The sequence below is a fragment of the Bos grunniens genome, chromosome 28, assembly GCF_055505025.1.
Source record: "Bos grunniens cultivar Pamir isolate PY7600 chromosome 28, Bosgru_T2T1.0, whole genome shotgun sequence".
NCBI classification, from domain to species: Eukaryota; Metazoa; Chordata; class Mammalia; order Artiodactyla; family Bovidae; genus Bos; species Bos grunniens.
Window position 1 is genome coordinate 19,168,317 of NC_141192.1, and position 13,933 is coordinate 19,182,249.

The following is a 13,933-nucleotide window of genomic DNA, read 5'->3' on the forward strand; positions in this document are numbered from 1 at the left end:
TTGATGACGGCCATCTGAACAGTGTGAGTGACAAGTCTTTGGAGTTCTGACTTGCACTTTAATAATTATGGATGTTGACTGTCTTTTCATGTGCCTTTCCCTAGGGGTAGTCTTCTTGGTGAAATGTCCGAGATCTTCTGCCCAGTTTTAAAACTGGGCTGTTTGTGGTTTTGGTATGGAGTTGTATGAGCTGTTGGTGTATTTTGGAGATGAAGCCCTTATCAGTCACTCTAGATATTTTCTTCCAGTCTGTTGATTGTGCTTTGATCTTGTTTATGGTTCCCATTGCTGTGTAAAATATGGCTTAAGTTTGATGAGGTCCTATTTGTTTAGTTTTGCTTTTGTTTCAGTTGCCTTGGAAGAATGATGACAGAAAAACATTACTTCGACTTATGTCAGAAAATATATTGTTCTTTTCAAGGAGCTTGTGGTGTATTGTGTTGTATTTAAGCCATTTTGAGTTTATTTTTGTGTGTGGTGTGAGTCTCTCAACTCATTGACATGTGGCTGTTCAGGTCTTCAAGTACCACTATTTGAAAGACTATCTTTTCTTTAATGTATGTTCCTACTTACTGTCTCAAAGACTAATTGACTGTAGGTGTGTGGGTTTATTACTGGGCTCTCTGACCTGTGCTGGGAAGATTGAGGGCAGGAAGAGACGGGAGTGACAGATGAGATGCTTGATGCATCACTGACTAAATGGACATGAGTTTGAATAAACTCTGGGGAGATAGTGAAAGACAGGGAAGCCTGGCATGCTGCAGTCCATGAGGTCACGAAGAGTCAGACACGACTTACCGCTGAACAGCAACAGCTGACCTGTGCCTTCGATCCGTGTGAATGTTTTGTGCTAGTTCCATGAAGTTTTGATTGCTGCAATTTGGTAGTACTGTCTGAATTCTGGGCAGCTTTTTTCTTTTTGCACAGGATTGCTTTGGTTATTCTAGGTCTTTTATAGTTCCATATACATTTTAGGATTATTTAGTTTTGTGAAAAATATCATGGCTAGTTTGATAGGTGTCACGTGAAATCTGCAGTTTGCCTTGAGTATTAGGGCCAATTAAAAGCCATAATTTTTTCTACTCCAAGAGCATGGGATGAGTGTCCACTTCTTTGAGTCATCTTCAAATCTGCATTTGAAGTTGCATTTATCAATGTTTTTAAGTTGTTGGCAAATAAGTCTCTCACCTCCTTGGTCATGTTTATTCATACGTATTTTGTTTTTTGAAACAGTTTTAAATGGGATTGTTCTGTTTACTTTTCTTTCTGAATTTCATTGTTAGCATGAAGAAGTGGAAATGATTTCCTTGTGTCAGTGTTGTATCCTGCTGCCATGATGAATTCGTTCACCAGTGCTAGTACTTGATGTGTGGCGTCGTTAGGGTGTTGTCTCCATAGTACCACGTCACCTGAATACCATGAATGTCCTACCTCTCTCCTACCAATCTGGATACCTTTCATTATTGTTTCTTGTCTGATTGTTGTGGGTAGGACTTCCATTTCCATGTTGAATAGAAGGGGTGCCAGTGGGCTCCCGTTCTTCTTCCAGATTTTAGTTGGAAGGCTATCAGCTTGTCACCATTGAGTATTATGTTTGCTGTGGGTTGGTCCTGTGTAGCTTTTTTTATGTTGAGATATATACCCTCCATACCCACTTTAGGAAGAGTGTTAATGATGAATGGATGTTGAATTGTATGAAATGCTTTTCCTGGGTCTGTGGAGGTGATTATGTCATGGTTTTGTCTTTTCCTTTGTTGATGTGCTGGAACACATTCATTAATTTGCATTTGTTGAAGCCTGCTTGTGAACCTGACGAATCCAACTTGATTGTAGAGTGTGTGTGCGCGCTTAGTCCCTCCAGTGGAGTCCTACTCTTTGTGACCCATGAACTGTAACCTGCCAGGCTCCTCTCTTCATGGGATTCTCTAGGCAAGAAAACTGGAGTGGATTGCCATTCTTACCTCCAGGGGATCTTCCCGACTCAGGGATTGAGCCCACATCTCTTATGTATCCTGAGTTGGCAGGGGGGTTCTTTACTACTGGTGCCACCTGCGAAGGGCATGGTGTGGTGTATGATTCCACTCGTGTTTTTGATTGACGTATCATTGAGTTACAGTGTTGTGATAGTTCCTGGTGTATAGACAAGTGACTCGGTTATACATGTATGTATATCTACTTTTGTCATATTGTTTATGGTTATAGTTCCTATAAGATGTTGAATATAGTCCCCTGTGGGATACAGAAGGACCTTGTTTCTATGCTTTATATATATTTTTAAAATATTTGTTTAGCTGTGTCGGGTCTTAACTGAGGCCTGTGGGATCTTTTGTTGAGGCTTTCTCTAATTGCGGCCTGTGGACCCTAGACAGCATGGGCTCAGTTGCCCTGCAGCATGTGGGGTGTTAGTTTCCCGACTGGAGATCGAACCCACGTTCCCCAGCATTGGAAGTCGGACTTCAACCACTGGACCTCCAGGTAAGTCCCCTCTGTTTTATGTCTAGCAGTCTGAACCTGCTAATTCCAAACTCCCACTTTTCCCTCCCCCATGCTCTCTCTGTGGTATCCGTGAGTTTGTTTTCTATGTGTGTGAGTCTGTTTCTGGTTTGCAAATAAGTTCATTGGTATCATAGTTCAGATTCCTCACTTAAGTGATACCATATTATTTGTCTCTCTCTGTCTGACTTCACTTTTATGATCATCTCTTGGTCCCTCCATGTTGCTGCAAATGCCATTATGTCATTCTTTTTCTGATGTCTGAGTAGTATTTCAGTATGTGTTTATAGAGATATCCATGTATCTGTATAGAGTACATCTTGTTTATGCATCTGTTGATGGACGTGTAGCTGGCTTCCATGTTTTGGCTATTGAAAGCAGTGCTGCTATGACCATTGAGGTGCGTGTAGTTTTGGAATTAGAGTTTTCTCCCAATATAAGCCCAGGAGTGTGGCTGCTGCTCATATGGTAGCTCTATTTTTAGTTTTTGAAGAATTTCCATACTTTTCTCCAGAATAGGAGGGCCAATTTTCATGGCCACCAGAGGGTAGGGAGTTCTTTTTCCTCCACATCCTCTGCAGCGTCTAAATATTTGTAGCTCTTTTGATGATGGCCTTCTGACCAGTATAAGGTGACAACTCATTTGAGTTTTGACTTGTGCTGGGCTTCCCCAGTGGCTCAGCAATAAAAAAATCCACCTACAATGCAGGAGATTCAGATTCGCTCCCTGGGTTGGGAGATCCCTTGAAGGAGGAAATGGGAACCCACTCCGGTATTCTTACCTGAGTAATCCCGTAGACTGAGGAGTCTGGCAGGCTATAGTCCAAAGGGTCACAAAGAGTTATACACAACTGAGTGACTGAGCACCCTCTCTAATAATTAGGGATGTCAGCCATCTTTTCATGTGCTTGTTGCTTACGGGTATATCTTCTTTGGAGAACTGTCTTTTGAGGTGTTCTGCCCCATTTTACTTTTTTATTCAGTTATTCATCCATCCATTTATTATTATTTTTTTTTGGCTGCCTCATGTCTTCATTGCTGTGCATGGGTTTTCTCTAGTTGCGGCGAGGGGCCCCTCTGTTGCAATGTCCAGGCTTCTCTTTCTAGTGGCTTCTCTTATCTCAGGGAACAGGATCTACGTATGCAAGCTTCAGTTGTTATGGCACACACCTCACACTGGTTAGAAGGCCGTCATCCATAGGGCTACAAATAATAAATATTGGGGAGGATATGGAGAAAAAGGAACCTCCCTCCCCTCGGGGGCTATGAAAACTGGCTCGGTGTTTGCAGCGTGCAGCTCTGTAGAGCGTGAGTGGCCTGCAGTAATTGCCGTCACCAGCTTAGTTGCTCTGCAACATGCAGGGTCTTCCTGGACCAGGGCTCACACCTACGTTCCCTGCTTTGGAAGGCAGGTCCTCAACCACTGGACCACCAGGGAATTCCATGCCCAGTATTAAAGTTAGACTGTTTATGGTTTTGATACTGAACTTATGAACTGTTGGTATATTTTGGAAATGAATCTGTAGCTGGTCACATCATTTGCAGATATTTTGTCCCAGTTGTTTGTTGTGTTTTGATGTTGTTTATGGTTCCCTTTGCTGTGTAAAAAATGGTAAGTTTGATGAGGACCTATTTGTTTAGTTTTGATTTTGTTTCTATTGCCTTGGAAGACTGACCTAAGAAAAACATAACTAGGATTTATGTCAGAGAATGTTTTGCCTGATGTTCTCTTCTAGTAGTCTTTTGGTGTTATGTTCTCTATATAAGTCATTAGCCACTTTGAGTTTATTTTTGTGTGTGGTATGAGGGAGCGTTCTAACATCACTGATTGAAATGTGAATGTCCAGCTTCCCTAATACCACTTGGTGAAAGGACTCTCTTTTCTCTCGCATGTATTCTTGCCTCCTGTGTTGAAGATTGAGTGTAGATGTGTGAGTTTACCTCTGGTGTCTCTGTCCGGTTGCTTTGGTCAGTCTATCTGTTTTTGTGCCAGTTCCATGCTGTTTTGGTTACTGTAGCTTGGCAGTATTGTCTAGAGTCTAGGCAGCTTTATTGTTTTTGCACAGGATTCATTTGGTAAATCTGGGTCTTTTATGGTTCCATGAACTTATTTGTATTATTCTAGTTCTGTGAAAAATGTCCTGGATACTTTGATAGGGATGGCATGAAATCTGGATTTTGCTTTGGTAGTAGGGCATTTAAATAATCCTAATACTTCCATTCCAAGAGCATGGGGTAGCTGCCCACTTCTTTGAATCATCTTCAGTAACCTTTATCAGTGTATTATCATTGTCACAATATATCTCTCACCTCCTTCGTCAGATTTAGTTTTACATATGTTTTTTGATATGATTTTAAATAGGATAATTTGCTTTGCTTTACTTTCCCTTTCTGATATTCTGTTGTTAGGGTGAAGAAATGCAGCTGCCTTCTATACATCAATCTTGTATTCCGCTATATTGCTAAATTTACCAGTGCTGTTAATTGTAGTTGATGTGTGGCATCTTTAGGATGTTGTTGCCACAGTATCATGTCACTTGCATACCATGACAGTCATATCTCTTTGCGTCCAACCTGGATACCTTTCATTTCTGATTCTTGGCTGACTGTTGTGGGTAGGACATCCAGTCCCATGTTGAAGAGAAGGTGTGAAGTGGGCTCCCTTTCTTCTTCTAGATTTTAGCTGGAAGACTATCAGCTTGTTACGGCTGAGTATTATGTTTGCTGTGAGTTGGTCCCACGTAGCTTATATTGAGATGGGTTCCCTCCATACCCACTTTGGGAAGAGTGTTTATGATGAATGGATGTTGAATCATATGAAATGCTTTTCCTGGGTCTGTGGAGATTATCCTGTGCTTTTTGTCTTTTCCTTTGTTGATGTTCTGGGTCACGTTCATTAACTTGCATTTGTTGAAGCATCCTTGTGAACCTGAGATGAATCCAACTTGACTATGGTGTATGAGTCCTCTTTTGTTGTTTTTGACTGAAGTACCATTAATTTAGAGTGTTGTGATAGTTCCTGGTGTATTAAGGGACTCAGTTAAATATATATGTATACCTTTTCTTTGTCATATTGCTTAGGATGCTAATTTCTATAAGACAGTGAGTGGAGTTCCCTGTGCTGTACAGGAGTTCTTTCTCTGTTCTATATATATTATAAATATTTATTTAGCTGTTAGGTCTTAGCTGCACCATGAGGGATCTTTTGTTGAGACTTTCCCTACTTGTGGCCTGTGAGTTCTAGAGCATGTGGGCTTAGTTGCCGTGCAGCATATGAGATGTTAGCTCCCCACCCAGGGATCAAACCCACTTCCCTTCGTTGGAAGGTGGACTCCCTACCTCTGGACTTCCAGGGAAGCCCCCTCTGTTTTATGTATAGTGGTCTGAATCTGCTAATCCCTGATTCTCAATTGATCCCTCCCCTACCCTTTCCCCTGTGGTGCTCATGAGTTTTTTCCATGTGAGTCTGCTTCTGGTTTCCAAGTAAGTTCATTGGTATCATATTTCAGATCCCTCATATAAGTGATACCTACGATATCTGTCTTTTTCTCTGACTTCACTTCACATGATCATCTCTCAGATCCTCCACATTGCTGCAAATGCCATTATGTCATTCTTTTTTGATGCCTGAGTAGTATTTCAGTATGTGTATATAAGAGATCTGTATGTCTATATGGGGGCTTCCTCAGTGGCTCAGTGGTAAAGAATCTGCCTGAAACGCAGGAGACACAGGTTCAATCCCTGGGTCAGGAAGATCCCCTGGAGGAGGGCATGGCAACCCAGTCCAGTATTCTTGCCTGGAGAATCCCATGGACAGAGAAGCCTGGCAGGCTTCAGTCCATAATTTGCAAAGAGTTGGACAGGACTAAAGCGACTGAGCATACATATATCTATATAGAGTACATCTTGTTTATGCATTCATCTGTTGATGGACATTTAAGTGGCTTTTGTCTTGGCTATTATAGCATCACTACTGTGACTCTTGGGATTCATGTATCTTTTGGAATTAAAGCGTTTTCTCTGTATATAAGCCTGTATGACTGCTCCTCACATGGTAGCTCTGTTTTCAGTGTTTGAAGGAACCTCTCTTCCCTTCTCGTAACAGCTGCACCAGTTTTAAGTGGCCACCAAAGGATAGGTCATTCCTTTTTCTTTACATCCCCTCCTGCATTGATTATTTGTAGCCCTTTTGATAATGGCCTTCTGAGCAGCATGAGGTGACAACTCATTTGAGGTTTGACTTGAGCTTCTCTAATAATTAGGGATATTGTCCATCTTTTCATGTGCCTATTGCCCACAGGTATATCTTCTTGGGAGAATTGTCTGTTGAGGTCTTCTGCCCAACTTTATTTTATTTACTTGTTTATTTATTCATCCATCCACTCTTTCTTTTTCCTTTGGCTTTGCCAGTTCCTCATTGCTGTTACAGGCTCTCTCTAGTTGCAACAAGCAGGGGTGACTGACTCTCCATTGCATTGTCCAGGCTTCTCACTGTGGTGGTTTCTCTTGTGGAGTACAGGCTCTAGGCATTCGAGCTTCAGTTATTGTTGCATATGGGCTCAGTATTTGCAGTTCATGGGGTCTAGAGACTCCCATTTGAATGCAGAGTTCCAAAGACTAGCAAGGAGAGGTAACAAAGCTTTCCTCAGTGATCAGTGCAAAGAAATACAGGAAAACAATAGAATGGGAAAGATTATAGATCTCTTCAAGAAAATGAGAGATACCAAGGGAACATTTCATGCAAAGATGGGGACAATAAAGGACAGGAATGATATAGACCTAACAGAAGCAGAGATATTAAGAAAAGGTGGCAAGAATACACACAAGAATGATACAAAAAAGATCTTCATGACCCAGATAATCATGATGGTGTGATCACTCACCTAGAGCCAGACATCCTGGAATGCCAAGTCAAGTGGGCCTTAGGAAGCATCACTATGAACAAAGCTAGTGGAGGCGATGAAATTCCAGTTGAGCTATTTCAAATACTAAAAGATGATGCTGTGAAAGTGTCAATATGCCAGCAAATTTGGAAAACTCAGCAGTGGCCAGAGGACTGGAAAAGGTCAGTTTTCATTCCAATCCCTAAGAAAAGCATTATCAAAGAATGTTTAAACTACCACACAACTGCACTCACTTCACATGCTAGCAAGGTTATCCTCAAAGTCCTTCAAGCCAGGCTTCGACAGTGGGGGCTTCCCATGTGGCACCAGTGGTAAAGAACTCACCTGCCAGTGAGGGGACATAAGAGACCTGGGTTCAGTCCCTGGGTTGGGAAGATCCTCTGGAGAAGGAAATGTCAACCCACTTCAGTATTCTTGCCTGGAGAATCCCTTGGACAGAGATCTTGGTAGGCTATGGTTCACAGGGTTGCAAAGAGTCGGACTTGACTGAAGTGACTTAGCACAGTAGAAGTTTCAACGAGTACATGAACTGAAAACTTCCAGATGTATAAGCTGGATTTAGAAAAGGCAGAGGAACCAGAAATCAAATTTCCAACATTCGACGGATCATAGAAAAATCAAAGGAACTCTAAAAAAACATTTACTTCTGCTTCATTGACTACACTAAACTCTTTGACTGTGTGGATCACAACAAACTGTGGAAAATTCTTAAAGAGATGGGAATACGTGACCACCTTACCTGTTTCTTGAGAAACCTGTATACAGGTCAAGAAGCAACAGTTAGAACCAGAAAAGGGACAATGAATGGACTGGTTCCAAATTGGGAAAAGAGTACGTCAAGGCTGTATATTGTCACCCTCCTTATTTAACTTTACGCAGAGTACATCATGCAATATGCCAGGCCAAATGGAGCTCAAGGTGGAATCAAGATTGCCAAGAGAAATATCAATTACCTCAGATATGCAGATGACACCACTCTAATGGCAGAAAGTGAAGAGGAACTAAAAAGCCTCTTGATGAAAGTGAAAAGAGAGAGTGAAAAATCTGGCTTAAAACTCAACATTCAAAAAACGAAGATCATGGCATCTGGTCCCATTACTTCATGGCGAATAGATGGGGGGGGAAATGGAAAGTGTCAGACTTTATTTCTTGGGCTCCAAAATCACTGCAGATGGTGACTGCAGCCATGAAATTAAAAGACATTTGTCCCTTGGAAGAAAAGTTATGACAGACCTAGACAGCTTATTAAAAAGCAGAGACATCATGTTGCCAACAAAGGTCCATATAGTCAGAGCTATGGTTTTTCCTGTAGACACATATGGATGTGAGAGTTGTACCATAAAGAAGACTGAGCACTGAAAAATGGAGGTTTTGTACTATGGTGCTGGAGAAGACTCTTGAGAGTCCCTTGGACAGCAAGGAGATCAAGCCAGTCAATCCTAAGGGAAATCAACCCTGAATATTTACTGGAAGGACTGATGCTGAAGTGCCAATACTATGGCCACCAGATGTGAAAAGCTGACTCATTGGAAAGGACCCTGATTCTGGGAAAGAATGAGGGCAGAAGGAGAAGGGAGCAACAGAGGATGAGATGGTTGGATGGCATCACTGACTCAATGGGCATGAGTTTGAGCAAACCCCGGGAAATAGTGAAGGACAGGGCAGGCTGCTGTGCTGCAGTCCATGGGGTCACAAAGAGTCAGACAGAACTGAGCGACTCAACAGCAACAATACCTGTTTTTTGTCATATTGTTTAAGATTATGGTTCCTATAAGACATTGAATAGAGTCCCCTCTGCTATATGAATGAGAGGACTTTGTCTCTCTGTTACATATTTTTAAAAATATTTATTTAGCTGGATTGCATGTTCGTTGTGGCCCGTGGGATCTTTGTTGAGGCTTTCTCTAGTTGTGTGTGGGCTCTAGAGCACGTGGGCTGTTGCCTTGCAGCATGTGGGATGGTACTTCCCCAACCAGAGATTGAACCCACATCCCCTGCACTGGAAGGCTGACTCCCAACCACTGGACCCCCAGGGAAATCCCCTCTGTATTATGTAGAGTAGTCTGAATATGCTTACTCCAAACTCCTAATTTATCCCTCTGCCACCTTCCAGCTGTGGTATTCATGAGGTTGGTTTCTATGTGTGTGAGTCTGTTTCTCATTGATTGGCATTATATTTCAGATTCCTCATATAAGTGATACCATATATTTGTCTTTGACTTCTTTTTATCATATCATCTCTCGGTTCCTCCGTGCTGATACAAATGCCATTATGTCATCCTTTTTTGATGGCTGAGTAGTAGTTCAGTGTTTCTATGTAGAGATATCCATAAATCTGTATAGAGTACATCTTGTTTATGTATTCATTTGTTGATGGACATTTAGGTGGCTTCCATGTCTTGGCTATAGCAAAGAGTGCTGCTGTGATCCTTGGGGTGAATGTGTCTTCTAGAATTAGTTTTCTCCTGGGATAAGCCCAGTGTGACTGCTGCTCTTATGGTAGCTCTATTTTTAGTTTTTTAAGGAACCTCCATACTGCTCTCTAGAGTGACTACACCAATATTCATGGCCACCAGAGAGTAGGGGTGTTCCTTTTTCTCCACATCCTCTCCTGCATTTATTATTGTAGCCCTTTTGATGATGGCTTTCTAAGCAGTGTGATGTGACAACTCATTTGAATTTTGACTTGAACATTTCTAATAATTAAGGGTGTCTATTACCCACGGGCGTATCTTCCTTGAGAACTGTCTGCTGAAGTTTTCTGCCCAACTTTATTTTATGTATGTATTTATTCACCCATTCATTGATTCAGTTTTAATGTGGCCGCACCAGGCCTTCATTGCTCTGCATGGGCTTTCAGTAGCTGCAGTGAAGCAGGGCGGCTCTTCACTGTGCTGTTGAGACTTCTCATTGAAGTTGTTTCTCTTGTTGCAGGTTGTTTGCACAGGCTCTTGTTCCTGTTTGCACAGGCTCTAGGTGTGCAAATTTCAGTTGTTGTAGCGTACGGGCTCAGTATTTCCTGCACATTGGACTCCATAGAACATGTGTGGGCTGCAGTACTGGTGCGCTGACTTAATCGCTCTGTGGCATGAGGATCTTCTTGGACAAGGGTCGAACCTGCGTGCACTGCATTGGAAGGCAAACTCCCACCACTGGACCACCAGGCGATTCCATGCCCAGTTTTAAAGTTGCATTGTTTGTGCTTTTGATGTTGAATTGTTTGGGCTGTTGTTATAGTCTGGAAATAAAGACCTTGTTGGTCGCCCTCTTTGTATATATATTTTTTCCCAGTCTGTAGGTTGTGTTTTGATCTTGTTTACAGTGCCCTCTGCCATGTAAAAGATGATAAGTTTCATGAGGTCCTCTTTGTTTAGTTTTGATTTTGTTTCTATTGACTTGGAAGACTGACATAAGAAAACATCCTAGGATTTATGTCAGAGAATATTTTGCCTAATATTCTCTTCTAGCAGTCTTTCGGTGCCATGCCTTGTATTTAAGTCATTAAGCAACCTTGAGTTTATTTTTGTGTGTTGTATGAATGAGTGTTCCAACATGTGGATGTCCAGCTTCCCCCATACCGCTTGCTGAAGGGACTGTCTTTTCTCTTTTGTATATTCTTGCCTTCTGTGTTGAAGATTAATTGACCGTATGTGTCTGAGTTTATCTCTGGTGTCTCTGTACTGCTCCCTTGATCCATACGGCTTTGTTCTTAGTGCCAGTTCCATGCTATTTTAACTTGGTTGTGTTGTTTGAAGTCTGTGCAGCTTTGTTCTATTTTGCACAGGATTGCTTTGGTAGTTCTGGGTCTTTTATGTTTCCACATATGTATTAGGATTCTGTGTTCCAGTTCTGTTGAAAAATGTCATGGATACTCTGATGGGGATGGCTTGAAATCTGTAGTTTGCTTTGGGTAGTAGAGCCCTTTAAATAACCCTGATACTTCATTCCAAGATCATGAACAGCGGTAGCTGTCCACTTCTTTGAGTCATCTTCATTTGCCTTTATCACTGTTTTATTGTTTTCTACATGAAATTCTCTCACCTCCTTGGTCAGGTTTATTTTTATGCATATTGTTTTTTGATATTATTTTAAATGGAATTTTGTGTTTGCTTTACTTTTTATATTGTTAACGTGAAAAAATGCAACAGATTTCTGTGTCTTGTGTCCTGCTGCCCTGCTGAAATTGTGTATCAGTGCTAGGAGCTGATGTGTGGATCCCTAGGTATCCTATGCATAATATCACATCCTCTCCACACCATGAAAATCATACATCTTTGCTTCCATCTGGAGACCTTTTATTTGTTTCTTGTCTGATTGTTTTTGGTAGGACTTCTAATCCCATGTTGAATAGAAGGGATGTGAGTGGGCATCCTTGACTTGTTTCAGATTTTAGTGGGAGCACTACCAGTTTGTCACCATTGAGAATTATGCTGGCTGTACGTTGGTTATAAGTGGCTGCTTATATTATGTTGAGATATGTTCCCTCCATACCTGCCTTGGGCAGAGTTTTTACGGTGAATGTATGTTGGATTTTATTAAATGCTTTTCTGCATCTATGAAGTGATTTATGTGTTGTTTTTTCTTCCTTTTCTGTGTGGGTGTTCTGGGTTGTTGATTTGTTGTTGTTCAGCCATCCTTAAATGCCTGGGGTGAATCCAACTTTAACTTGGTATTTCATCTTTCTTATGTGTTGTTGCTTTCTTTTTGCTAATATTCTGTTGAGAATTATTCCACAGGGATATTCCACAGAGATATTTGCCTTTAATTTCTTTTTGCTAGTGTTTTTGTCTGTTTTTTATATTGGGGTAATTTTCCCTTCACCAAATGACTTCTCTGTGTTCATCCTCTTGAGTTTTTTAAGAGTTTCAGAAGGATCCATGTAAGTTCTTTGTATGTTTCTTGTAATTTCCCAGTCAAGCCATCTTAGATCGGTTTTTTGTTTGTGGTATATTTTCTAAAAATTATCATTTGTTTGCCAGTTCTTGTGATCGGTCTGTTTTCATTATATATTTCTTTCTGATTGAATTATGGTGGAATGTTCTTTTCTACAAACTTCGTCATTCTTTCTAGGTAGTGCAGTTCTGGGGGATTTGGGATATGTGCAGTTCACAGGATTGTGGGGTTTTTTTGGTATTTTTCCAATATCAGTTGTTATATCTCCTCTTTCATATCTTAATTTTTTAATTTAGGTCTCCTGTTTATTCTCTAGTGTCCTGCCCAGAGGTTTGTTGATTTTGTTTATTACTCTTTGAGAAAAACAGCTCTTGGTTGTTTTGAAATCTTTAATTATTGTTTCATCTTGTTTTATTTTCTCTCTAATCTTTATTGTTTCTTTCATTACCTTTACCTGTTTTTTTTTCTAATTTTCTTAGGTAGTAGGTTAAGTTGTTTATTTGAGATTTTTCTCATTTATTAGGAAGACTTGTATTTATTTTATTTTAGGAAGACTGTACTTCCCTCTTAGGACTGCTTTTGCATCATCCCAGAGATTTGGCATGGTTGACTCTTTTTTTTTTGGCTCTGCCACATCTTCACTGCTGCATGGGCTTTTCTCTAGTTGCAGTGAGTGGGAAGAACTCTGCAAATGCAGTGCACATGCTTCTCATTGCAGTAGCTTCTCTTGTTGCAGAGCATGGACTTTAGGATGTTCAGGCTTCACCAGTTGCTGTGTGTGAGCTTCAGTTCAGTTCAGTCGCTCAGTCATGTCCGACTCTCCACCGCCCCATGAATCGCAGCACACCAGGCCTCCCTGTCCATCACCAACTCCTGGAGTTCACCCAAACTCATGTGCATCAAGTCAGTGATGCCATCTCATCCTCTGTCGTCCCCTTCTCCTCCTGCCTCCAATCCCTCCCAGCATCAGGGTCTTTTCCAGTGAGTCAACTCTTCACGTGAGGTGGCCAAAGTACTGGAGTTTCAGCCTCAGCATCAGTTCTTCCAATGAACACCCAGGACTGGTCTCCTTTAGGATGGAATGGTTGGACCTCCTTGCAGTCCAAGGGACTCTCAAGAGTCTTCTCCAACACCACAGTTCAAAAGCATCAATTCTCGGTGCTCAGCTTTCTTCACAGTCCAACTCTCACATCCATACATGACCACTGGAAAAACCATAGCCTTGACTAGACGGACCTTTGTTGGCAAAGTAATGTCTCAGCTTTTGAATATGCTGTCTAGGTTGGTCATAACTTTCGTTCCAAGGAATAAGTGCCTTTTAATTTCATGACTGCAATCACCATCCACAGTGATTTTGGAGCCCCAAAAAATAAAGTCTCACACTGTTTCCACTGTTTCCCCATCTGTTTGCCATGAAGTGATGGGACCAGATGCCATGATCTTAGTTTTCTGAATGTTGAGTTTTAAGCCAACTTTTTCACTCTCCTCTTTCACTTTCATCAAGAGGCTCTTCAGTTCTTCACTTTCTGCCATAAGGGTGGTGTCATCTGCATATCTGAGATTATTGATATTTCCCTCGGCAATCTTGATTCCAGCTTGTGCTTCTTCCAGCCCAGCGTTTCTCATGATGTACTCTGCATAGA